General features: G+C 37.4%; 1 protein-coding gene and 1 long non-coding RNA gene across 5 annotated transcripts in view; one reads left to right on the top strand and one right to left on the bottom strand.

The window, feature by feature from the left end:
* Positions 1-524: 524 nt before the first annotated feature.
* On the bottom strand, positions 525-9,558 carry LOC135319570 (uncharacterized). The gene is made up of 3 exons (XR_010378301.1): positions 9,276-9,558; positions 2,376-2,464; positions 525-960 (listed from the first exon to the last, which is right to left on the bottom strand). It is a non-coding gene; the product is annotated as an uncharacterized LOC135319570 (long non-coding RNA).
* Positions 9,559-9,787: 229 nt separating this feature from the next.
* Positions 9,788-27,947, top strand: part of ZFAND6 (zinc finger AN1-type containing 6) — a 57,207-nt gene continuing 39,047 nt past the window's right edge. Inside the window, exon 1 of one of the 4 annotated variants that reach the window (XM_031440712.2) lies at positions 9,788-9,956. The gene's annotated coding sequence lies outside the window, so the exon portion shown is untranslated. Of the gene's footprint in view, positions 9,957-19,811; positions 19,896-27,947 lie in introns of those variants that run through there. The other 3 variants (XM_031440708.2, XM_031440711.2, XM_031440713.2) reach the window with 3 other exon arrangements.

Below are 27,947 nucleotides of genomic sequence, written 5' to 3'. Positions count from 1 at the left end.
CAGCTGAGTGGAAAAGCCACGATGACAGGGGCTGTGGCCTTTGGTAGGAGAATATCACCAAGCTCCTGTGACCCAGCAGGACTAGAACCGAGGATAAATAACCCAACCTCACATTCCTTCCTCCCTCCCATCTCCTGCCAGTGTTTCCAGGACCAAACACAACCGGAGGCCCGAGGACAGGGATGCTCACAGAGGCAGTGAGCCTCTCAGGACACAGAGCAGGGGGGAAAATATGAAACAAAAATGTATCCAGAGAGGCAAATGAGAATATAAAAAAATTTTTTTTAATTAAAAAAAGAAAGAAAGAAAGAAAATGTCCAGTATCCTGTCTTCTGCACAGCAGCAGTGGGTTCCCAACAAGGGCTGAGCATCCATTTGTCTTGCTTATCACAACAGGACACACGTTAGAGGTGGCCAGGAATGGGGTCTGCTGGGCCAAGGCCCAATCAAAGCAGGTCACTAGTGCATGCGATTCACCGGAGAGGACGCAGGTTCTGAGGGGTGTCTGATGGGTTACTCAGAGCTGCCTTTTTTTAAATAAAATTTTTATTTTAGAATAGTTTTTAGATTTGGAAAAAAGTTATGAAGATAGTACAGAGCACCTAGATTCCCCAAATATCAACCACTCACGGGACATTTGTCACAAGTGATGAACCAATACTGGTACATTATTATTAACTGAAGGTCATACTTCATTATGATTTCCTTAGTTTTCACTTAAGGTCCTTTATCTGTTCCAAGATCCCACCCAGGATACCACACTGCATTTCGTTGTCATGTGTCCTTTGGCTCTTCTAGACAGTTTCTCAGACTAAGTTGGCATAAAAGAAGTAAAATTCTGAAAATACAACTGAGAGGAGTGTCGTGAGAAGAAACAAAGCCAACATGGAAATCAAACAATGTGGGATCTCCATACAGAAGAGACACGGCTCCGAGGTAAAGTCACCATCATGAAGATGTCTGCACAAGAGGGATAATGAGAAAACACATTTTATGATGGTGGTGGGGAGAGGCGGAAGTGTCCTAGTGAAACTGTTAGGAAGAAAGTAATTAAGATAAAGTATTTAAATTAATTAGAAGCTGTAAAAAATAGAACTGATAAATAAATACAAGAGGGTACATTTTAAAACTGATGATAAAAAAGATAATCCTCTGAACTCTAGTCAAGGAGTGGGAGTAATTACAATTAGAATGCAGGAAAGGGGCACTCAGGTAGGTTTAGGAGAGCTCTGTCTACAGAGAATGCCTAGCTTGACTGTCATGATGTTGTCAGGATGTCCTGCCTGGGTGAGGCCAGCAGGATGTCCCCTGAGAGGCTTCATGGGGTGGCATTCCCTACCCTCATGTGGTTACATCAGGCCCTGAGTCTTGCATCTTAGAATGTTGACTTTGTCATCTGCTCCATTTGTCACAGACAGACACACACTAGCCAAGTTCATAAGACTGATGTATAAATCCAAGCATCAATTTGCAAATTAAAAAATGAGAAATAGAGCTGAGGCTAAAAAAATAGCCCAATCATATTAACTCCCAACAAAGGAAGTCAGATAAACTGGGCACTGAATAATCAAAATAACCTTGCAGAGAAGTGTAAACTGGATAAACATATCATCTTACAAGGATGGTCTTGCCAGCTAGACCAGCATAGATGAAATCCAGCAGGTGAAAGTATCCCCTGGAGAGTGCTGAGATGGGCACTGCCAATGACCGCATCTCCCCTTTGTCTCTTCTTCTATGGTGACTGACTCTCCCCAGCTTCTAATTGACACATACTTGTTTCAGATGCAGTAGCACGCTGGAAAAGGCTACATTAACAATGGAAGGCCTGAGGGCCACTCTCTTTAGCTATGAAGTTCGTGGACATAGGTCCATGGTCCACAGATAGGTCGTAGGGGGTATGGGAACTTCCTAAAACAGAGTTTTCCTTATACATTTTTTGTACAGTTTTCTAAGGAGAAAGTCCACAGCCTTTATCAGACCCTCGAAGAGGTCAGCAAGCTAAAAACAATGACTACAACCTTTAAACGTCTCTACTATAATCCTAGTGAATTGGGTTTGCAGTTTAATTCCTAGCAGACAATTTTACATCCTAGTGTTTGGAGGCAGCTCACACTAGCCCCGGCATACTCACAGTACAAGCATACAAGCATATGCTAACAAATTTGAAAATCTCAATGCAATAGGCCATCTTCTCTAAAAATCATATTATCAAAATTGATCAAACATGGAGTGAAAAACCTGACTCCATCGGTAAGTCAAGCAGAGACTGAGAAGGTTATCAGAAATAATACTGAAAACCAATCTCACATATGAAAATATGTATTGGGGAGACTATAAGCATCCTAGAGAACATGGGAAATGACAAACACACTCACTTTTGGCACTGTCTTTATGGAACTGTCCATGGAGCAAGGCAATGGGTGTTCCTGTATCTGATCTTCTTAACACAGGTGGAACTTGGGACCTGGAGAAGAGAGAGGAAGGACTTGGTCCAGGGAGGGACTTTAGTCTTCCTGGCCTCCTTGCTGCTGGTAGTGAGGGAGTGTTTGAATATCAGCCCTGCCACTGAGCAGAGCTCAGCTCTTTCCTCCTCTGCTCATTTGCTAGAGAGGGAAGCAAACATGGGAGAGACTGCCAGGGACACGGACGGCTGGGGCAACGGAACCAGTAACAACCAAACGAATAACAGAGACTCTTAGGCTGATTTGGTTGATGTTCTGGTTTTCTCTCTTTGAGGGTAAGTATCTTTGGCCTGAGTAAGTCCCCTGGAATTACCATGGAAGGGAGGATAAGGGAGAAGAGCCTCTACCATAGGTAGATTGAGAGTTTATAAATCATTTAACGTAAGCCCCTTTGATACTACTGATATACTGGGTTATATTAAATAGATATAGATTATAAAGTATAAAATAGAATATTAGCAGATGTAATTAAACCACATGATGAAGTAAAACTCACCATAGCTATGAGAAATAATATAAGAAAAATTCAACATAAGTAAATCTATTAATACTGTACTTTATGGATCAAATATGAAAGTGATCTTAGAAATGATCTTCACAGATTGGGAAAAGTCAGTCATACAATTCAATAGCCATTTCTAATAAAAACTAAATATAAAAATAGAAGTTACTTCCTTAGCATCGTTTTCTGAAAAAGGTGTTTATGCCAAATAAATCAGCATTTGCCAGAAACTAGTCTGGAGTGTCATATGCTGTCAATATTATTAATATCCTTAGAAAATTCTGGCTACAGCAGTAAGACATGAAACATAGAAAGTATAAAAACTGGAAAGAGGAGAGAGAATGTACTATTAACGACAAAAATCCCAATCAACTGAAAAATTATTAAAAACCATTTTAAAAGATCAATTAATTGGTTAGGTATAAAATAGATATACAGAATTAATTATCATTATAATATTATCAATGACCAGTTTGAAAGTATAAGAAAAAAATAAAATTTCCTCCACAGTATCTACAAAACATAATATAAGTGAACTATTAAATAGAAATACCATGATCATGTGCATTTTTCTTTAATATTTCACTACATTACATAAAATTAAGGAAATAAACTATATTGAGGCTTTTTTAAGTTAAATGAATGAAAAACAAAAAACCCCAGAAAATGTTGTGATGGGCTGTCCAAATTCTGTGAAGACGAACATTTCTCTCCTTGCTCCCCCAAATTATTTTAGGCATATGCAATCCTAATTAAAATCTTGGCAGGATATTTCTTGGAAACTGACAAAATTATTCTAATGTTAACCTGGAGGCATAAACAGATCAGAATTTCAAATAAAATTCAGGAGAAAAAGGGCAAAAGATGATGGAAACACAAGCTCCAGCAGATACTAACACTTATTATAAAGCCATGTGATTAAAATATTATGAGTCTCCAATAAAAACAAACACACTGCTGAAGCAGAGTCACAAGACTAGTAGAAAAGCCTAGATCTAGAATCTATTATGTACAAAAAGTTAATATATGATAAAGGAGGCCTCAAACAAAACCATGGGTAAGGGTAGGATTGATAAATTTGTTAGGCTAATTGGTTAGAGATTTGGAAAAGGACCAATTTACATCCTTATCTCATATCCATAAGGGAAAAAAATCAAACTTTAAAAAAACAACTTTCTAGTTTATCAGAGAGGAGGCAAACATTGAGTAATAAATATCAACTTAACATGGTGTTATTGCAGAAGGAAGAATAGTGTGTGAAAATGTGTAAGAGAGGTGTCCTAATTTTGCCTATAAAAGTCGAGAAAGCTCTCACCAAGGAGCAGGCCTTTACATTGGGTTTTGAGGGATGAGTAGAAGTTTGGTAAGGAGAGACAGGGAGTATATACACAAGGGTGAGGTCATGAAAAGGGCTGGCAACTGAATGTAATAAAAGTTAGGAGATAGGCAGAAGCATATTCATGGATTGACAGAGCTGCTTGCCTGAGTATCTTCTTCAAGTGCAGGACCCTTTCAACAATTTTAAGACACTATCTTAACATGATGGTGGTTTAGACCAGTGATTTTTAAAGTGTAAGCCATGGGGCCCTGGGGTCCCTGAAACCCTTTGAGGGAGGTCTGCAAGGTCAAAACTATTTTCATTATCTCAGTCATTATTCTCCTTTTTCACTATTACTTTCTCATGAGTGTATAATGGAGTTTTCCAGAAGCTACATGATGTATGACACTGCAACAGATAGAATGCTGAAACAAATATGAGAATCAAGCTGTCTTCTGTTAGGCCAAACATTAAGGACATGTGCAAAAATATAACACACTGCCACTGCCAGTTTTCTTACTGACATACTCCTGAAAATATAATTATTTTTCATTTACAAAATGTTCTTTAAGTTAACATGTAATAGGTTTGTTACTGCTATTTTAAATGAATTAATAAATATTTTTAAATGTCTAGTATTTAATTTCTAATACAGTAAATATTGATAGCTACAACCTACATAAATAAAAGTTCTCTGGGGTCCTCAATAATTCTTGAGTAGAATGGGGTCCTGAGACCAACAGGTGAGAACCTTTGGTTTAGACTCTGATAGGAAGTCATTAGAAGAACACAAATCTGTAACAAACTTTTCTAAGGGTACTTCCTTCCCCACCAACCAGAGCCTCAGATTCTGCTCTGGCCCCACCCTTTCCTGGCCAGTCCACACCTTAGGTTAGAAGTGGACAGGCCCTTGGTGACAGTACTGAAAAGGTAGGTTGGTGGATAGATTAACATGGCCACAAATTCTTGGCAAGCTCCTTGTTGTATTTCTCTACACTGTGGATCTGGGTCAAGGACAGGGAGGTGAAATTCTCACTCACTGCCGATGGGAATGTAAAATGGTATATGGCCCCTTTGAAAAACAATCTAGCAGTTTCTCAAATGGTTAGAGTCACCACAATTCCACCCCTAGGTATGTACTCAAGAGAAATGAAAACACATGTCCCCACAAAAACTTGTATACAACTGATCCGAGTAGTACCGCTCATGATAGGCAAAAAGCGCAAACAACTCAAATATCCATGAAGTGATGAATGAATAAATAAAATGCCGCATAGCCATATAATAAAACATGATTCAGCAACAAAAGAAATGAAGTATTGACACAACAAGGGTGAACTTTGAAAACATGCTCAGTGAAAGAAGCCAGTCACAAAAGACCATGGACTGTATTTCATTTTTATGAAATGTCTAAAATAGTCAAATCTATAGGGACACAAAATTGATCAGTGGTTGCCTAGGGTTGGTTGGGGGATGGTTGAGGGAAAAAGGGAGTGACTACTAATGCGTATAGGGTTTCTTTTTGGGGTGATTATAGTGATATTAGTGCAACTCTGTGAATATACTAAAACTACTGAATTACACCCTTCAAATGGGTGAATTCTATGGTATGTGTATTAAATCTCAACAAAGCTGTTTAAAAAAATCTTTTTTTAAAAAGGAAAAGGATGAGATTCTAGCTTTAGTAACTGGAAACATGGTGTCACCATTAGCCAAAATTGGAACTACAGGAGGCAAGACTGTTTGGGGGAAGAAAATGAGCCTTAGACGTATTGAATGCCTCTGATGAGCGGATACCGGATATCGTGGTCTGCACCACAAGGAAGGACTGGAGATAATAAAACAAATTATCATTTACCGAGCATCTATTATGTGCCTGTGCTATGAAGTATTGCTTCTGTTCACACTGCCAATAAGCAGTGTTATACAAACACACCAGTGAGAGAGCGGCCTTTATCTCCCTTACTGCTTGCTGTATCCCAGTATTTAACAACACAGGCAGGCAAAAAGTCAGTATGCAACGTTCACTGGATGAATACAAACTTAGTAGCTTTTAATCCACATAACGACCCTTTGAGGTAGGTTTTTGCCCCATTTTACATGATTTTCTTAAGACCATGAAGCTAATCAATGGCAGTGGTCTGTGAATTCTAAATCACCATGCAATGCTTAATCTCTCAGTACAGACTTGGAACAAAGAGAAGCAAAAGAGTCCACATAAGCCCAATTTCTGCAAATTCATAACAAATATACATGAATACCCCACTGCATCAGGTGGGTTAGTACAATGATAAGCTGGGCAAGAATCTGAATGAAAAGAAATGTACGATAAAATCCTTATGAATATGTTCACATCCTCGCCAGTTCATGAAGCTCTTTCACATATATTATCGCATTAACCACCACACCCTCAACTTAAAACCCTAATAAGGAAGGCATCATTGCCACTCCCATCACACTTCTGCTCTCCACATAAACCATTCCCTCCAAGGTGACTTCCATGTCGCTGAATGCAACAGTCACTTCTCAGTCCTCAGGATACTTGAAGTATCAGCAGCCTTTGACACTCCCCCCTTGACACGCTTTTTCCCTTGGCTCCTAGCACACCAGACTGTTTCCTCCTTCTTGTTGTGCTCTGTGACTCCTGTACTTCTCCAGGAACTCTCAATGTCAGCCCTCAGGGCTCAGTCCTTGGTCTTCTTTGTACTCACTTCCTGATCAGTCTCGTGGCTTTAAGTACTATTTACATGATAATGACTCCCAAACTTGTATCTCCCTTACACCTGTGCCCGCCCACCCACCCCCGAATTCCAGCATACATGCAACTGCCACCTGATATCTCCGCTGCGATGTGTACTAACCTCCAATGCAATGCATGCAAAAACATCTCCTGATGTCCCTCCTGCTCCTCCTTTCAGTTGCACAAGCCAAAAAACCTGGATGTTACCTTGACTCCTCTCTCTCCCACCTGAAATCCCATCTATCAGGAAATTCTGTTGGCTCTACCTTCAAAATATACCCAGAATCTGACCACCTCTCACTGCCTCCATTGTTGTCACCTGGTCCAAGTCACCTTTATCTCTCACATGGCTGCAGACAGTACTCTTCTAATAGGTGTTCCTGCTTCTACCCTTTTTGCCCTTTTAGTCTACTTTCAACACCACAGCCAGAAGGATCCTTCAAAATCTAAACCAGATCATGTTACATTTCTGCTCAAAAACATACACTGGCTCCTTCTTTCACTCACAGTAAAAGCCAATGGCCCCCAAGGCCCTACATGCGCAGGCCCTCCCTACCTCCCTAACTTCGTCTCCTAGTCTGTCCACCTCACCTGGCTCCAGGAACACTAATTTCCTTGCCGTCCCTGTCTTGGGGTCCATGCTCTAACTGTTCTCTCAGTCTGGAATGCTCTTCTCTCAGTTATTCATGACTGCACCCTTACCTCTTAAAAGTCTATTCAAACCTCACCTTCTCAGGGAAGCCTACCTTGACTACCCTGTTTAACACTGCAGACTACCCTCCCCCATGCTCTATTTTTTCTTCAGTCTATACCACTTACCATCGTCTAACTCACAACATAAATACTTATTATTTTTTATTTGTATCTCCCCCATTAGACCAAAAAATCTATAAAGGTAGTGAACTTTGTTTTGTTTGCCGATGTTTCCCAAACTTATAAAAAACAGAGACCCAGGGAGATTATGGGTGTTGCTCCACGGCACTGGGCAATGTGTCAGAGAAGGGATTTGAACCCTGGTCAAAATCCTAAATTCTTTCTGTACAGCTCTCCTACACTGTGACTGGAAAGCAGTGAACAGCTGAAAGTACCCCAGGTGGCCCAGGCTGCAAAATTATTACCAGTAACAGAAGAATTCACCACACCATTATAATTTATCATTTCCTTCCGTTCTTAAAGTTCTTGTTCTATAATGGCTTCCCATTTCCCACTGAGTAAAGTCAACTACTCAATTTGGCCTTGAGGACTTGTAATAATTGACCCTAAATCTAGTCTCCATTATCAGGGATGATGTCCTTGGGCAAAATCCTCTTTTGCTGGGTTAGCCCATTGTTTTTAAGCATGTTTTTAAAAATTAAATTTGAATCCCTTTTAAAATCACATTTTGAATACCTTTAGGCCCAAGACAAGGACCCTCCGTTGTCCCCTTAGGCTTAACTTCACAGGACATTCCTTACCTTGCCCCCTCAAAAGCATGTCTGTCATCTCACAGCACTTCACATTCTGTTCTTCAAACCCCTCACCGCATCTCCAGCCTCTTTAGGAGAGCAGGAAAATGCTTCTTTCGGTTCCCAGCATGCTGGGCGGTATGCACTCTTTCTGTGCCAAAAGCCAATGCCACCTCCTCCTTGAAGACTTTATTCTCCTCTGCAATTAAGCGCTTCTTATCCCAAAGGCCTATTGCAAAATACCTAACCTGTACAGAGTCACGACAAAATCTCTCTCCCCCAAGAGAGACCCGACCTAGGGTAAGGATAGTGAGATACTCACTTCAAGTGTAGAATTTAAAGGAGCACCAAAATGCTCAGCAATCAAGGAAAATAACATTTTAACACTGTATTTTTTAAACATCGAAATTAATGTCAAAAACTCATGAACAAAACATCAAATATAAAGATAGGATCCCCAAGTATAGGTCTGTCTCCTACCTGCCAGCCCTGTCCGAACCCCTCACTCACGATAGGACTGAAGGAACTAGAACATCTTGCTTGTGCGGCATGTGAGCCCCAAGGCTGAGAAACCGCGGAGGAGCCATCCGCTTCATCACACCATGCCCCAGCTCAGCAGCGCGGCCTGCACTCACTCAGCTGGGAAGTGGACACGGCCTTTTGGAAAGGCTGGGAGCCGGGTGCTTTGGGGGCGTGTATGTCCCTGCATGTGTGTGGCACACCTGTGCGTGCGCGCTTCTAGTCTTAAGGTTTTTTCTTTCCAAGCCACGGGCTCAGGGCGGGGCAGAGTACGCCTTCGAGTACGCACCCAGACCTTGGACTTCGCGCTTGCAAAGATGGGGCGGCGGGGACGGGCAAGACGTTGCACGTGGGAGAGCTCAGAATTCCTTCTTGCACAACTGACAGGTGGAGTTCAACTCTTTCTGGCTCCTCAATCCGGTCAGAAACATGCCACTCCCTTCGAGGTACCAGAGGACCTGAAACTACTGCTCCAGACCCACATAATCTCCTCGGGACCCTTCGAATCATTCTCCCGCCACCGTGGGAGGGAGAGAGAAGGCGGAGGGAGGGGCCCCCCAGAAAGGACAGAGGAAGGGACAGTGGAGGCGGAGAGGGCGGAGGAGCGTCTCCCCTCGCTCCGCCCGCCTCTTCTCTGGGCCGCGGCCAATCGCCGTGCGCTCCGAGCCCCGGACCCGCCCCTCCCCGCCTGCTCCGGCCTGCGGCTCCGCCCGGGCCGGTAATAATTAGGCTGCGGGAGGGGGGGTGCCGCGTCAGCGCCCGGCGCCGGCCAATCCCGGAGCTCTCCCCCGCGGTCGCGTCACAGGCCGAACAACCAAACAGAAAAGTTTAATAAACAGCGGACGGAGGGGCCGGCGGCGGCGGCGGGGCCGGAGTGACCAGGGGTTCGGCGGCCTCACCTGTCCCCATTCACCGGCGGCGACCGGCGGCGGCGGCGGGCAGCGCGTCAGGCGGAGAGGGCCGCCGCCAGGTGAGGAGCGCGGCCCACGGGCCCCGGGCGTCCGGCGCCGACCCTCCCCCTCCCTTCCCTTCCCCCACCCGGCTGAGCCGAGGCGAGGCCCGCCCCCGGCCCCTCCCGGCGCTGGCGAGCCGGAAGCGGAGGGCGGCCGGCGGGCGCAGCAGGTGGTGGGCCCGCCGCCGGCCGCTGGTTCCCGGGCCCGGGCCGGGAGTTTGCTGAAGGGCGAGGGGCTTCCCTGCCCCGGGGCCAGGGGCGGGAGCTCGGCGGGCGCTCGCGGTCCCGGGCTTCCTGCCGGGGGCGGGGGTGGTGGGTGGAGGCGCGCCGAGGTCGCGACCCCCGCTCCCTGCGGGCCTCGGGGGCCGCCGCGCTCGCCGCTCTGACCCCATTCCGAGCAGTTGGCGGGTGGGGGTCGGAGGGACCCCGGGCACCCTTGGGCGCGTCCCTGTCACCAGCCCTAGTCGAGTTCCCCGCCCCGCGTCTCCGAGCCTGAGTCCTTTTTGGAATGTTTTTCACCTGTCGCGGTTTCAAAAGCCGGCGAGGGGTGACGGTCTAGCAAGTCAGACCGGGAGAGGGGATCGGGGGTTGGCCTCTTTTTCCTCTGCTCCTGTTTGGTACACTCAGGATTTCTGAAATTACTCTTCCCTCAAACAGTATTTTTCGAATTGGCTTCTCCCTACGTAAACAGCGACAGAAGAATATTGTATTTGAAATGATTTTAACTTTGTTTTGAAATTTTGTGCTAAACCACACGATGCGGATGCTGTGATGATACATCTTCACAATTACAAAGTTCAACAATGTGAAGAAGTTAAGGGCTTGGGGTTACCTGCAGACCGTTTGTATTTAAAGTTGTTTGGCGGTGAAAGCTGGTTAGTTTTTAATGGTTTAATGATCTGAGAAAGAGGTTTAAATTCCTCTTTCAAATCAAATTCGGAATTTGATTTTTTAATGTAAAATACTATACACTTTTAAGGTTATGTAATAATTATGTTACCAATTTTAGGACACTTGAAGAGTTACTGGTAGTCCAGGGCTTCAGAGGAAAATGTTCTCTTTCTACAGAATATGCTCATTTAAGTTTCCCAAACAGGTTGTCTTTTTACGTTTTTTTCTTTTAACGTTTTAAAATATATTTAAACGAGGCAGGGATCACAAAAGTGTGCAGGATTATTTAGGGGCTGATGGTTTATTATCTTGATAGTGGTGAACATTTCCTGTGTCAAAACTGATCACGTTTTACACTTAAATATGTGCACTTTGTTGTAGGTCAATTGTACTTCTATAAAGCTGTTTTTAAAAGTGTTCAAAATATACTTAGTACCACAGAAGTATGAATACACACAATACAATATAAAGAGATAAAATGTAACTTAAAAATCCGAGATCCCTCCCCCCAAGTGCTGGAACATTACCAAAACTTGCATCTGTTTATATGAGTTTCTTATCTGTCCTATACCCCTGTCTCTCCTTACTGAGGTAATCATTTCAGTCTAGTGGATTTTGTTTACCATTCCGTTTACTATTCCTTATTTTTTTTTAAGTTTCATCGCATACGTTTAAGTTCAGTGTTTTCAGTTTGCTTTTCTTTTGAGCTTTATAAAAATAGTATGTGATTGTATTTCACTGGTTTTATTGCTGTACAGTATTGTATTAATCTTCCGTAACTCATGGGCCTTTAGATTATGTTTTTGATTTTGTTTTGATATCAACAACTGTGCTTTATGAACATTTCTGGTTTCCTGTCTCCTGGTGCAAGAGTTTCTCTAGAGTAAATAATGTAGATTGCATTGGAAAGTCTTTAGGTAGTCAGAAGTAAAGTAGATTGAAATACTAGAAAAAATGAATGAAAAACTTAGGTTCTCTTTTATGCTTTAATGGAAGATTCATAGCCACGGTGATTAGTTGGTAGTTTTTGAACATTTGCATGAGAAATCAAGATTCCTGTTAATCTGTATATAATGAATCTTTTCCTTGGAAATCCCATGGTAAGAAGTCTGGCACTATTTGCTATTTCCTTTTTCAATGCCAAAAGTAAATATGGTAGGCAAAAACATTTGAACGGATGTAAAATAAATCACTCTATGTTCCCCATCCCCTTTGTAATCTCTGGCAAGTTACTTAAAACTTCACTTGTGCCTTAGCATACTCATGTAAAAGAAACCTGTCCTAAATTTATCCTTTCAGTTATACAGACTAGTTAAGGGAAGCACCTATCAAGTGGCAGAGCCTTTAAGGAAAAGGATTAGGGCCAAAGTGTCATTCTGTGGAATTATGGTGAGTATGTCCTTTGGAGCATTTTTGGAAAAAGATGTGTGATGAGTATCAGGATGTGTTAACCACACATTTAAGTACTTTTTATTTACTTTAGCCTTAGATTTGGGAGTGCCCCAAGGTATGTTTCTAGAGTGATTCTGTTTTATTTATCATGCTAACAGCAATGCAAAGACAAAACAGGGAGCACTATTAACTTCTTGACAATGGTGGGTGGGTGTGTGTGTGTGCGCACGCGCTTGCGATATGAGTTTATATCTTGAATACATTGATTTATTTAAAGGCATGGAAGTAGAGACAGTTTGATTTTTTTTTTTTAAGCAGTATGCAGACAGATATCAGGATGCTTTGTATTGATAGGGCTATTTTATACTGCTTTTTAAAACAAAAACAAAAAATGAAAGGCTCATTTTTATATTTTATTATAAGGGCATTTTACCCCCAAACTTTCAGAAAAGTTACAAAGAATAAATAATCATTAAATTTGGTAGGTATACCCCCAGTCTTTCTGTTTGTGTGTATTCTTCATGTTGTAAACAATTAAAAGTTGAATTGTAAACAAACCTAGGCTGCTTCTAGTATCCCGATTATATGTCTTAACCCTTTACTGCACATAAGATGGTAATAGTAGTCACCTAACTGGTATCTTTGCTTCAACATTCTGGCCCGTGCATTCTGCTTGCTGTTCCTCTGCAGAGCAATCATTTAAATGTATAAATTAGATTACCTTATTTCCAGACTTAAAACCCTCCAATGACTTTTCAGTACACAAATTAAAACATTTATTATGGCCTGTATACTCTAGACCAGCAATGTCCGATGGAAATAGAATAGGAACTACAAATGGGAGCCACATAAGTAATTTAAAGTTTTCTGATAGCTACATTTACAAAAAAAAGAGAGAAAGAGGTAAAATATTTTTTAGCCCAAAATAATTATGATTCAATAAGTAATCAGTATAAGAAATTATTAATGGGATATTTATTTTCCTTTTTTCAAACTGTCCTCACAATTCATTTTGTGTTTCCCACTTAAAGTACTTCTTAGGCTACAGATTGGTGCTGCTCTAGACTGTCAGGCCTGCCAGCCTCATAGACTTATCTCCTGCCACTCTCCCCTGACTCATGCACCTCCAGCAATATTTGTCTTTGGGGGTTCATGAGCATGCCAAGCTGAGTTCTCTTTAAAGTTGTTGTTCCTTCTGCCTGGAACATTCAATCAGTTTTGCTCAAATGTCATTCCTTCTGAAATGTCTTCTCAGACCATCTTCCCTGATGACTGTGTTAACGCTTCTTCATTTCAGACAGACAGAACCTGTCATCTGAAATGATTTATTTGGTTATTGTCTGTATCCCCTGCTTGAATGTAAACTACTTGAGGGCAGGGATTTCCTCATGTTTACTATTAGATCCTCATATATTAAAATATAATTTTTAAAAAGTACATACCATTTCATCTCATGAAAGTACTGTAACTTAACTAGTCACCTATTGTGTGTAACTTGTTTGTCCTTTTTTTCACTATTAAGTGTGGTGAAGACCATCTTAAGAGCTAAATTTTTTTTTTAGTTGAAGTGTATAGGCAGTTTACAATGTTGTGTCAACTTCTGGTGTATAATACAATGTTTCAGTTATATATACATATACATATATTCCTTTTCATATTCTTTTTCATTACAGGTTACTACAAGATACTGAATATAGTTCCCTGTGCTATACAGTAGAACCTTGTTTATCTGTTATATAGTAGTTAGTATCTGCAAATCTCGAACTCCCAATTTATCCCTTCCTGTGATGTCTGTGAGTCTGTTTCTGTTTTGTAAATAAGTTTGTTTTTTAGATTCCATAGATAAGTGATATCATATGGTATTTTTCTTCCTCTTTCTGGCTTATTTCACTTAGAATAACGATCTCCATGTCCATCCATGTTGCTGCAAATGGCATTATTTTATTCATTTTTATGGCTGAATAGTATTCTATTGAGTTTATGTTTATATACGCCACAACCTTTATTCAGTCATCTGTCAATGAACATTTAGGTTGTTTCCATATCATTCCTATTGTAAACAGTGCTGCTGTGAACATTGGGGTGCATATATTTAAGAGCTAATCTCTCTGTATTTCTCATTTCTTTAGGATTCAGTCTTAAAATTGCTTAGTCAAAGCATATGAACATTTTTTATCTGAATTTCATACCTTTATCATGTACTAAATACATATATATTTGGTTCTTCTTAGCTTTTATTCAATACCAGTGATTCTATATCAGTGCACATTGTTTTAGTAACTGAGAGTAATAATGTGTTTTCGTTTTGTTATTGTTAAGTCTTCCCTTCCCTTTTTTCCCTGCAAGTTGATTGTTGCTTCGTTAGTCTTCGAATTTTTTAGTTGATTGCTTAGGATCTTCTGGTTGTTTTTGAAGTTTCAAATTTTAAAAAAAATTGTATCATTTCTATACTTAATGTTTTATGTTGTATAATGAAAAATTTTTAATGCCATTAAGTTTTTCTTTGAGCCTAGTTTTAGCTATTCCTTGAATTTTGACATGTAATATTTTTATTAAAATCTCTGCAGTTGCAGTTTTCATGCTTATCAACCACTGCTCCATACTAGTTGAACATTGTGCTAAGTGCTAAGGATACAACAATGAATGATACAGGGTCTTTGCTCTCATGGAATTTACAGTCTATTGAAAGAGCTAGGCTATTAACAGACCAGTGAGTAAAGATTTTTCAGATTTTGACAAGTGCTAGTTAAAAAAAGAATAGTATGTGCTGATAGAGATTGGAAGGTGCCGGATGGATGTTCTGAGACTGTCACTCTGAGGATTTAACATTTAAAGTTAGTGATGGTGCTAAGGTATGTTTGGGTAGTTTCTTTAGCTTTTCCCCAGTCTGTCAGAAATTTTAGAAAACACACACACTGAATTTCTTCTGTAAAATTTTTTGTAAAAATTGCCTTGCAGACAGACTCAAACCCCCACCCCCATCCCGTCCCACCCCTGTCTTCCAGTTGGATTACTGCCCCACAGCTTGTCCTGTGTAGAAAATGTGGAGCTGTGATTCTGAGTACTGAGATCGAGAAAGTGCTGGGGGAAGTTTCCTAAGTGAAGAGAGCTGCTAGCACAAAGGGGGCAAAAAGTGCCTGGCTTGGTTTAGGATTTGACTGAAGATTGGGATGACTGGAGTTTACTGAGTGAGGAGAGTGGGACAAGGTTTACTGCAAGACTTATTTGGGAGACTTACTATTTCCAGGTGGTAAGGCTGCTTTCTACTTTTCCGCCATCTTCCTATCCTGTTTATATTCTGTGATCCAAATCAGTCTCCTACAAATAACTTTGATTATTTTACTCCTTGGTATTTTCCTTCCTTATTTCTACTGTATTTTCTCTTTTCTCCCACTCAGAATCTTTGCATGTGCTGTTCCCTTTTGCTTAATTGTGATTTTTTTGATGGATTAACCCTTAATATTGGCAAAAGAAGTTAAGTTCTTATGTTGGCTTTATTTATTCATTTCACATTGGGTATTTCTTTATTTATAAATACTTGTAACAACTGTGATTCATTAATTGGCTTGTGATTTGTTTCAGCATCTTTTTCTTCTAGAGCTAATGCTTTCCAATCTGGTAGGTACTAACCACTTGTGACTATAAATTTACCAAAATTTAATATTAAAAATGTGTACCCTTGGTCTTACTAGTCATATTTCAGGTGCTCAGTAACCACATGTGACTAGTGACTATATTATAATGGAGAGCAGAGATAGAGTCTGTTGCAATGATGGAAATTTATCTTAATTTATAAGTAATCATGTGGCTAATAGCTTCAGTATTTTATTTAAGTTTAAGTAGCCACATCTGGCTGTTGAAATACGGCAAGTCTGAATTGAGATGTGCTATAAGTGAAATATGAACTTGATTTCTGGTACAAAACAGGAAAAATAGCTCAATTTTTAAAATATTTATTTTAATAAAACATATTATTGATTTTATTTAACATAAAACATTTTATTTAACACAAAACTGGAAAATAGCATTACTTCAATATGTAATCAGTATTTTTTAAATTGATCTATTATCCCTGTTAACTTTATTTTACTGCTGTAATGTGGCTACTAGAAAATTGAAAATTGCACGTGGCTCTCATTATATTTCTGCTTGACAGCACTGGTCTACACTGGCATCCAAAAGTTCACCACAGTAGCTAGTGCCCAACATATAGTAGGTGTTTGAAAAGTTTGATGAAGGAGTAAACTTTTCTGTTGGCTTTGAATGTTATTGTATAATTGTCAAAGAACTCTACCTGTTCAGATTTTGCTTTTTAAAATTGTTGGTATTCCTCATGACAATAATTAAAAAATTTTTCTATGACTGTTGAGAAAAGCTTTTCTTTTGATAACTGTATAAAAAAATAACCTTATTAACTAGTCGCTGTGCATCATCTTTTTATCTTTTGGTTATTTTTTTCTGGCTTAGGCATGTAAAGAGAGGGAATTTAAAATCTGCCAATCTGTTCTCTGTCAGTTTTCTGTGTCCAGCAGTTTACGTAGGTGATCTATTGTGTGTTATTTGACACATGAAAATTTATGACTATTTAAACAGTTGACTATTAAATGAATGCTTTTTCCTTTACTTATGCTTCAGCCTCAATATTATTTTTTCTGTTCCGTTTTAATTTACATTTATTGGTGACCTTGTTTATTCCCTTAGATTTAAGAGCAATTTACTACCTTAAGGAATGATATCTCTTCTGTCAGCTTGGTTTATGCTTTCTTAATCTATTGGTTTCTTTAAAGTTTCCTTCGTGTTTAGTATTTGCTAAATGGACCATCACCACCCTCCCACTTCCCCTAATACTCATCTTGTGGTTTTTTTTTTCCCTTAACGAGTTAGAAGATACTCATCAGGAGCAGCAAACTCAAATTTATACCTCACTTTTGTAGACACTGTGTATTTGTCAGGAAAATATTTAAAAAACATTTTTTTTGTCCGTCAGTTGGTGGTTTTCAGACTTTACGCTCAGTGACCCTAGTCATGTTTTGCTAATATCAGGGTGGTCCTTTCACCAACTATTCCCTAAACTACCTGAAGTGCCCAGGGATACTACCAAGGATTAATTTCTGTTGTAGGAAGGATAGTTTGAGCTATTTTAGTCCTTAAAAATTCCAAGGACATTTTCACCCTGTACTCTCTGTACGTACCAAAAGTTATTCCTAATAGTATAGGTATTGATTCTTTATGTAGGGTCTTTTTAATAAAAAAATGAAATGAAACCAAGTTTTTCAGTGGCTTGTTCTCTTCTGAATTGTTTTCAGTTGATAAGTTTGGGGAAGCCGCTGATCTACCACAAAAAATATACAATATGTCCTTTGAATACTTGATGTTCAAAAAGTGGTATTGTCACATGTGATCAGGGAGCCTTGAAGCTTTGCAGCCTCCTTGTTCCTCTGAAGCAATATTGTTTCAAATAATCTCAGTTGTGGTACTGCTTTCTTTTTATTTTTGCTGTTGTTTTCTTCTACTACTGATTTAGAAGAGGAATGATTTTAACCTGTGAGCCATCTAAAATGAAATTTCTTAACTTGAAGTTCTTTCAAGTAGGCCCTGGAGATCTTTGAACAATCTAACTAAGTCTGTATTTCTTTTTCTTTTGGTTATAGATTGATAGTGGTCTTGGCATTGGATTACTGTACGTACTATATGTTTGTTTTACACAAATGGTTAACTTTGTCGTGAAAAATTGATGTTAGAGTAAAGGTTCATTTGGTTCCCATAACTGTCTACTAATTTTAATTTTGCCAGATTTTAAGATTAAAATGTTTGCCATCTGTTTTTCTGTAACCTTGTAAAAATTTTGGCCACCTAAAACTTGTTTTATGGTGTAACTCAAGTTTTATGCTGTAACGCAAATTATGTATTTCTCCTGTTGTTTGCTCCTGTACCTCTTCTGCTGCCAGTGTCCTTTTGCAAGTGTCCACACAGTGGGAGGAAAACCTGAACTTGACTCGTGAAGTACTGAGCATTCAAAGCTGTGAATCCTTGCAAAGGATCTTGGGACTAGACCTCTGTGAATTGGCTCTTTCAATTTGTCCACTTAAAAGGCATAATAGCTTATGCAGCTGTTTGGGCTTCTGCGGGGTATTATTCCATATTCATGTCTAGTTGCAATTATGTGAATTTTTAGTTTCTTACAAAAGCTTCTCTTTGTATTCAAAACAAGTTTGTTGGCTTTATGTTCTCCTACTATATGAATTTTCTTTGAGAAAAAATGCTTGTAGGATTTTAAATTTAGAAAATAAATTTAAATTAGAAATTTTCATATTAAATTATTGAAAGTATATTTTAGGAAGGAGCTACCCTAATTTGCTATAATTTTGAATTTGTTTTTATAAATAGGTCAATCATTGGTAGAGGTGAATATTATCAAAATGCCATTCAATCAGATAATGATTAATGTCAGAGTAATAGTAAATGGGCCAAGCTATTAAAAATATAAACAGTTCTAATTAAAATAAACATAATAAAATACAGCAAATTTAGTAATATACAAAGTGACTGTAGATCTTTTTTGTTGAAAAGTCAGAATCTCTTTAGAACCTCTGTAGTAGAAATAACATTTAACATAACTTAGTATTTTAAGAGGAGTATAACCTTCAGCTGTACCTTAGGGTTCCCATGCCTCCCTAAAATAATACTTATGTAGAGTGTAAAATAGTGTCCACCTTTCTCTTGTAAAAAGCAACAATTTTTTAAAAAAGAACTTAAACCATCCCAAACTTTATACTTGAACATGTTAGAACTTAGAACAAGTTGCCTTTTCCTTTCATTGATACCCATTTGCAAAGGATAAGCATTAAGCTTTCAAAACACTCACGACGTCAGACCTGAGAATGTGGTGATATAGAAACAATAATTTCTGCCTCATTTTTTCTCCAGTTTTAAATAGAAATATCAATCTTTAACGTCACTGAAAATTTTACTCTTTTGTGGTACTGAGAACATACAAGTATCAGTTAATTTGATAGTGTAGAAATGAATCTTTTGCATTCAGTATTTTAGTGCTGGATATTTTCACTTGAGTTTTGTGGTCTTATGTTTGTCTTAGAGAAAATACTGTTTTATTCTTCCTGGCAAAATTTTGCAGTGGGTTTTCTGATGCCATTTTTAAAATTTTCATACAAAATGTGAACTCTATTGAAAAGAGTCTTGTCTTTATAAACCATAACTTCACCTTCATGGCTCTGTGAAAATATCAAGTGATTTGGTTTAAAAGCATGGTATTTTTAACAATTGGTCACTGAACTGCAAATTAACAGTTCTTCTGTGAGATTTTCATTGCTGTTACTTGGTTTATTTATTTTTTACCTAGACAAAAGAGTAAGCAAATAGTATATGATGGGAAAACTGAAACATAACCTACTGTTTCTTTAAGAAACCAGCTTATCCAAGGGGTTTTAGTGTGTTTAACCTAACCTGCTAGCAAGGAAAAGTTCTTTAAAATAATGGATATTAGCTGTATCCAATCACAATTTTCAGTTTCACTAATAGGGAGGAGATTTTACTCTTCAGCCACTAGAATTGGAGAAGGTGGAGCTTGGTATTCAGGTTTGGTTGCTTTGGAGTACAGCTTCAAGTGAAGTTAATCTGAGGTGAAGCAAACAGAAAATTGTGGAGGTTTTGTTGGTAGGATTTTTGTTCTAATCTTTTAATGATCCTTTATTTTACACTTTTGCTCCTTTATGCTTCTGTGTATACTAGGTTTTGTCATTGTTGTTATTTTCTGATGCAAACCGAACATTAAAATTAAGCAGGGAAGCAGAACAAAAGGGCTGTTTGGACAGGAAATAGGTGTTCAGAGAATCAAACTTGACTTTCTGTATCATTATTTTCAGTTCAGAATTTAAGTGTCATTAAAAAATGCTCGAATAAAAATCATCTCCAGTAACGGGCTTTTTCTCTTGGATTGGATGTTTGAGGAGTCATTTGTCAGTTTTTATAAATGACATCTTGAAGAACTCTGTTTGATATGTCATTTTCCTTAAACTTAAAATGTTACTAAGTTGCTAAAAGATAGATGTGGTAGGCTTAAATTTGTTCTTTTTAAAGAATTGAAATGCCAACGGTTTAATTTTCTTTTTTACCCCCAAGACACCTCCCCTTTTTTTAAACTTTAGTATATTTTAAATTTAGAGATATGTTGGCATTTTTAATAAGCTGATAATTTTAGTTTTGTTTTTAAAAAAGATCATTGATTTATTTTATATAGAACAAGGTAACTTTTTCCTTTCAATCTTGATTTCTTTCAAAGGTATAGGTAGAGTAATTAACACCCTTTGAAACAGGAAATAAATGGATTCATATGTTAAAGGTAGGCTACCAAAACTTTAAAAAGTATATATGAATCCATTGACATTTCTTAAACTTATGAAATAATTGTACTATGTTTCATTGCCAGAATTTTTCTTTAGAGGGTCTTTTCTTTATATTGTTCTTTGATCTCGTAGAAATTAATATAGAATAATTTCAATAATCAGTCCAAATGCCACCTGAGCATTTCAGTCAGTATACTTGTATTTGGTGTGCTGCTTCTTCCAGTTCATGCAAAAGGTTTTAAATTAAAGCTTTTCTGTTCCATCTATTGCTTAAGCACTACTGTAATAATAAAATCAGGAAAAGTCACCCTGATATCCACAAGAAGATCATTGTGAGGTAGTCTTATTTTTTTCCTCTTCCATTCTGTACCTTACCATATTCTTGTATTTTTTCCGTAATTGTAAATAAGTACAGTTTCATATTTTACATTAAAGTGTATCATCTGTTATTAAAATTGTTTTCATTTCATTTGCTATATGGGTTAGGTTAATGGGACTTTAATTTACCTAGTTTTTTGCCTGTGTTACATTTAGATTGTTCCTTATTTTTCACCACATCATGGTATTGCATTGAACTAACTTCTTTGTGTAAATTTTGAAACATTTTCCTCTTGATTTCTTTTGGAAAAATCCTCTGGTGTGGACTTACTTAGATCAAAGGATATAAACACTTCAATGGCCAAATTGCTTTTCAAAAGTTTATTCCAGTTTATATTGCCACCAGAAGAATGTGCTTCAAAATTTCTCTAATGCGTAGCCTCTTAAGTGTTATATTAAAGTATGCCTCTGAAGCTCTCTGACTTGTTGATTAGTTTTTACCTAAACTAATAGCCTATTTTAAATTCCATTTTCCAAAATGTAGGTGGCTCTAAATCCATTTTCTGGACATTAAAATCAGCTGAAGGAAACTGGGAAAATGTTTACCCACTTAAGTGAAAATTTTATCTTTGTTGGTTACTTATATGTGTATCACTTATATGTATTGCTATCAGTTAAGTACAAGACTTAATATTTTACATTGGCGTTGTTGTTCACGCCAGCTTTTCTCAGTACATTTCTTATGGTAAACACATACCAGAAGATACACTTTCTTCTAAGAAGGTATATCAGAAACATTTTTAGAGAGGAGGCTGAACAAGTTTGAATAGCCTTTGTCACTTTTTGTGCATTTCTGATTTTTTTTAAGTACAATATAGAAACAATTAGTATGTATAGACCTAGGTTTTAAATGGCATATCAGCACCTTTTCAGTATTTCATAGATTTTTAGTTGAAAGTAATGAAACTTCCCACACACAGTGCGTTACTAGACCTGCGTTGTTTCTGTTTGTCTTTAAGAGCATTTGTTCAGCAATAACTGGTAATTGTGTATACTCTTGCCAATTAGTATGTTAAATAGAAAAGGCTGTAAGTGTTTAGGATACAAACTTAAACAAACTTAACAATGTTCGAGAATAAACTTAAAAAATTGTTTTAAAGAAAAATTCAAGACATTTAAAAATTCTAATTTTAATTTGTAAGTGGGAGCCAATCCAATGATAAGTCATGGGTTAAGCTCTCACTGATGCAGCCAGTAGTTGAGCATGTATAATTTTTGAATAGTCTTGCCCATTTTGCAGTTTAAATAACTTACTCTGTAAATTTTTGGTAATAAACTTAGTATCTCTAACTTTCAGAGCTACTGTTGGTATGTTGGTCATGGTGTTTGTTTTGGGGAAGTTTTTTAGTGTTTTTTTTTTTAATGTCTGTTTTGTTTGTCACGGCTTAAGAGTTTGATTTTTCCAGATAACTTTGGTTTTAACATTTTGAATAGAAGAGAAAAAAGTTAAAACTCATCACTTTTAATTAGTGAAATAATTCTTATGAAATATATTTTCTATGCATTTAAATTTGTTGGATAGATAATCTATTCATGAATAGAACAACTGTTTGAGTTTCACTTGAATATTTAAAATTTATGTTGGTGCTTAAATATTTATATTACATTTCCTTTGCTCTGAATTTGAGAAGATGTATTTAATTTTCTTCTTAACGGATTCATCTTATTGCTGCCAGGTAGAGATGAAGATAATTGTAAATAGAACAGTTTCAGTGAAAGTTATTTCAAATCTGGCTGTAGATTACATTTTAACGGATACTTACCTTCCCTTCTAGTACTCTGGGAACGTTAGAACTTTGTGAACAGATAATCTTTCATTGTTTCTCTGCTGTAAGTCTACTGTAATGGTCTCTGGTTAACAGAACTAGGGAGTATCCTTTTAGTACCTTGGTTTCATTCAGAGGGTAGAAACCGGTTTTCTATAGGGAGAAGAATCATTTCTAAATGACCTAGCATTGAGGCAAGATAACAGTGATAACTTTTTTTTTCTTTTAGAATGGAGAAAAAAGTAATCTAGAGTAGGGATTCTAAATGCATTCAAAGTCTCTGTTGTTAGTTTCCATTCAAGGGGAATACAGTGATTTTTTTTTTTTTCTAAATGACATAAGGAAAAATTTTAATGGGCATTAAGTTGGTAAAACTTGAAAGAACCTAGAAACAGTGGCTTAGTAGTTACAAGTTCTCTTTGTTCTGTATAGTAGGGGACTTTACAGTTTTGCAGTGTTCTTCCTGTATGGCTTCTTTATAAAAGTAGGTAAATGTTTTAGGAGTTTGATTACTTAGGAATGCTGATTTATTAACATTAAATATGTGTATACTGAATCTCTGTCTGAATCTAACTTTCTGCATTTGTATGTCAACAGAAAAAAATGAACTCAAAACATTATTGTGGTTAGTAATGTTTTGGTAGAAGGGACCAGATCCATCTCTCTCTCTTTATACCTTTTTTTTCCTCCTCAAATAGGCACCTTGATTGAGTACTGCCCCCTGCCCATGGTTTTTTATGAGTACTTGATTTCTCAGTAGAATTTAGCACTGTTGACTATTCTTTATTTCTTGAAACTCCTCCCATAAGTTTAATGACATGCCTGGGCTTTCTTCTGTTTGTTATCTCTGTCCTTACGAGTGTTTCTTCTTTACAACCATTAAGTATTGGAATTTCATAGGATTCTGACCTTAGTACTCTTCTCACTCTATATTTATTGGGTAATCTCCAGTTCTACAGTCAACACCCTATATATATTAATGAGTCTGGGATTGGTGTCTTTTTTTTTTAATTGAAGTATAGTCAATTTACAATGTTATGTTAATTTCTAGTGTTCAGTATAATGATTCATTTATATACATATATTTCTTTTCATATTCTTTTTCATTATAGGCCATTACAAAGTATTAAATATAGTTTCCTGGGCTGTACAATAGCACCTTGTTTATCTGTTTTATATATAGTATTTAGTACCTACAAATCCCAAACTCCCAATTTATCCCTCTGAGCCTCTCCTCAACCATAAGTTTGTATTCTGTGTGTCTGTCTCAGTTTTGTAAATAAGTTCATTTTTGTTCTTTTTTTTTTTTTAGATTCCACATATAAATGGTATTATATAATATTTTTCTTTCTGTTTCTGGCTTACTTCATGTAGTATGACAATCTCTGGGTCCATCCATGTTGCAGCAGAATGACCGAGATTCGTATCTTAAATCCCAATTTTTTGTTTGTATTTAAGACCCCTATTTACTCAGCTCATGAGTGTTTCTTCCATACCTATATTAAACTCAAGAAAGCTAAACTTAACTGCTTACTTTGTCCTCCCCAACAGTATCCCTCAAACTTTTTTTCCCTCCTGTCACAGTAAATGGGTGGTGTGCTACCATCCAAGCCAGAACTCAGGTGTCATTCCCAATTAGCCGCAACTTCCTATCAATTTTAAATCCGTAGGAACTCTAGAATCCATCCATTTTTTTTTCTTCATTGTCTTAACATAGGTCATGCTGTGGTTTCACATTTAGATTACTAAAACAGCATCCTGACTGATCTTCACTCCCAATTTTGGCTCTGTGTATGTAATACGTTCTTCACTATACAGTCACGTCTGTCTCTCTGCTTAAAATTCTTTAGTGATTCCTTATTGCCCTTTGAACTTTCTTAACTGCCTAGGGTGAATAATAATACCAGCTAATTCTGTGCTAAGCATTCTCTGAGGTAATCGCCAAACAACCTTAAGGAGAAGTGTTGTTACTTTCATTTAACAAGTGAGATGATTTAGAAATGCTTACTTATTTGTCCAGAGTCGCCTTAGCTGGTAAGTGGTTGGCATACTTTAAACTGAAGTTTGTCAGATCAAAGTCCTTTCTTTTAACCACTGAGCCGTGTACCTTCCTAAGCTAACCCTGGCTTACTTCGCCATCCCCCCTCACTCTCCCCCTCCATTTCACCCTCTAACCAGCTATTTGCAGTTTCTCCTTCTAGGACATGCTCAAAACTTGTTGCCTAAGCCTTAAAAGTGCTTTAAGGAAAACATATATTTTCAAAGAAGCATTTCTGACAATTTTTTGAAACATTCTAAAAAAAAAAAAAAAGACATTTTGGCATCCCTGGCATGTAAGATAAAAGAATGAGACATTGAAAATAAAGGTAGTTTTTCATATGTGGTTAGTTTTGAATTTCAAAGCTGTGGAATTCCTCATGTTTAATAAAAGCTTTGAGACCAGGCTCTGTAAGAGAAAGATTAGGGAAAGTGTGAAAGCACTTTATCTGAGCTATTTGAAATGCTAATGACCTACTTAAATATCTATTAGCCAGGACCTTAATTTTTGCATCCAGGTGTATAAAGCATCTACCTGTGAATAACTTATAGGTAGAGAAATAGGCTACATATATTTTTTTCACATCAAATCATCAAAAAAGTTCAATACTGCAGCTAATCATATCTAGAAAGAAAACTGAGGTAAACTGAGAGGTGGTTGAATTGGAATCATTTTCATTTCGAATATCTTGTTTCTTTCCTCTATCTCTCTCCACTGTTTCCCTCCAACATATTTTAAGGCAAAAGACTTCCATTGGACAAACCTCCCCCCAAAACCCTTTTTATCTAGAGCTGTGAAAGAAACTTGATGTTAAAAGAAAAACACCAAATGGATAGAGCTTTTGAAAATATAGGTAAATATTGGTATCTTTGAAGGGTTTAAATTCTTAACTATGATTAGAAGTTAATGTAACTATAAACTTTTAATAAAAACCATGGTTGCCCATTATAAAAGCAGAAGTTTTTGTTTTTACCATTGAAGTATTTTACAGTTAGAAAATGCCATTGCTACTCTCAGGTTTTAATTTGGCATATTTACTATCCAGAGTAATCTCTTGCCTTTTTTTTAAATAATAAAAATGTCAACAGCTCTTTTAGTAGACTTTAAATGTTATAATAATATATTTGTATAATAATAATAAAACATAAAATTGAAAATAATGTTATTACTTAGCTTTCATAAATAGAATGATAAATTAAAATTTTAGATTATTGCTTAAAATATATAATGTGCTTCTTCTCAGTGAGAACCAAATCTTAATATCTATAGAACTTTATAAAATATGTTCACTCTTAGTAGGAAAAATAATTCTTGGCAGAGTATTTAAAATGAAAACCTACACTGAAAAGGTCTCATTAATTGCCTAAAATAAGTGTTTCAATAAGCAAATTCTTAGCAGTGTGTGTAGAGGTTAATCAGGTGAATCTGTAAAGTGCTGAAAGACTGGTCCTTTCCTGAAGGACGAAGTTGGGGCATATGAATATTTCCTGTTCTACAAGTCAGTATTGTATAATACTGAGTGCCAAACTGGTTTGTTAAAAATGATGGCTGTAAAAGCTCAGCAGGGAGAAAGATCACTGTAAGCTAGGATAATCAGGAAATTAGCAAAAGTAAAATCTGAGACATCCCTTGAAGGTTACATATGTTTGAGACTGCCTGGGCCACATAGAGCTGCTGCCGCCTTCTTGTTAAAATTTTTTCATTTTTATTTTGGATATAGGTCAAAAGCTTTATTTTAGTCACCTGAAAAGGGAGAACCCTAAACTGGTAAAGTGTAAAGAATGGTAAAGAGTGGGACCTTGGGTGTTCCCACCCAAGTTTTCTTGGTTCAGCAGGTGCCATGTAATTTTCCACTTCTCCAGTAAGCTCCAACTTTTCTTAGGATTCTTCAGGTGGTTAAGAGGCATGGAGGATATACTCTGGATGTGAAAATAAAGTGTCTATGAGTAGTGGTGAACTATCAAAGTCTTCTATGCAGAGAAATGGTGACAACAGTGTTAAGAGGATTAATTTAATAATTATAACTCATGTACTAAACACTGTATCAGACGCATCAATTTTTTTTTTTTAAGTCTTAATGTTTTTTAGAGCAGTTTTAAGTTCACAGCAAAATTAAGAGGAAGGCACAGAGTACCTGTGTGCCATTTGTGTCCCTGTACATGCATAGTCTTCCCCATTATCAGTATCCCTCACTAGGGTGGTATATTTTTTAAAATTGATGAACCTACATTGACACATCATTATCACCCAAAATCCATAGTTTACATTGGGGTTCACTTTTGGTATTTTATATTCTATAGATTTGGGCAAATGTATAAGGAGATGTATGCATCATTATAGTATCATACAGAGTATTTCACTGCCCTAAAAATCCTTTATAGTCCTCCTGTTTATCCTTTCCTTCTCCTCCATCCGTGATAATCACTGACCTCCTCACTGTCTTTATAGTTTTGCTTTTTTAGAATGTTACATAGTTGGAATCACACAGTATGTAGCATCTTCATGTTGGCTGTTTTCTTTTAGTAATACACGTTTACGTTTCCTTCATGTCTTTTCATGACTTGATGTCTTATTTCTTTTTAGCACTGAATAAATACTCCATTGTGTGGATAAACTACAGTGTATTAATCCATTTCCCTACTGAAAGACATGTTAGTTGTTTCAGATACTTAACTCTTCACAGAATATTCCTTTGTTACCTGCCCTAACTGAAGCTTTCCCAAAGGCTGCCACTTTGCTGTGGTCTTCTCAAGTGGTGGCTGTTGATTCCTCCATACTCCAGGAGGGGAGTGAGGGCTGTGTTTTCTAGCTCCCTTTGTCCCATTGCTCTTCGAGGTGAAAAGCCTGTGATCCTTCTATCATGGCTACTTCTCCAGTCCATTATCTTCTCTACATTATCCTTTTGTTTATTGAGGATTTTGGCACCTGGTTTATATTCTTTTTTTATCCCGTTTAGCCATCCAAATGAGTTACCACTTCTATGAATGCAGAGATTTTGGTTTTTTTAATGTATTCCTTTATCCTCAGAGCCTAGAACAGTGGCTGGAACATTTAAGTGCTTAATTTGTATTTATTGAATAAATAAATTTCTAACAAATTTTTTATAACTCCCTTGACTTCTGTCTCCACAGAGCTTTAGCAGTCTGTTCCAAAGATCAAGCCTAAGACCTTATCATTGCTT

The sequence above is a fragment of the Camelus dromedarius genome, chromosome 29, assembly GCF_036321535.1.
Source record: "Camelus dromedarius isolate mCamDro1 chromosome 29, mCamDro1.pat, whole genome shotgun sequence".
NCBI lineage: Eukaryota > Metazoa > Chordata > Mammalia > Artiodactyla > Camelidae > Camelus > Camelus dromedarius.
The sequence above is the reverse complement of the archived record's forward strand: the minus strand, read 5'-3'. Positions and strand labels throughout refer to the sequence as shown.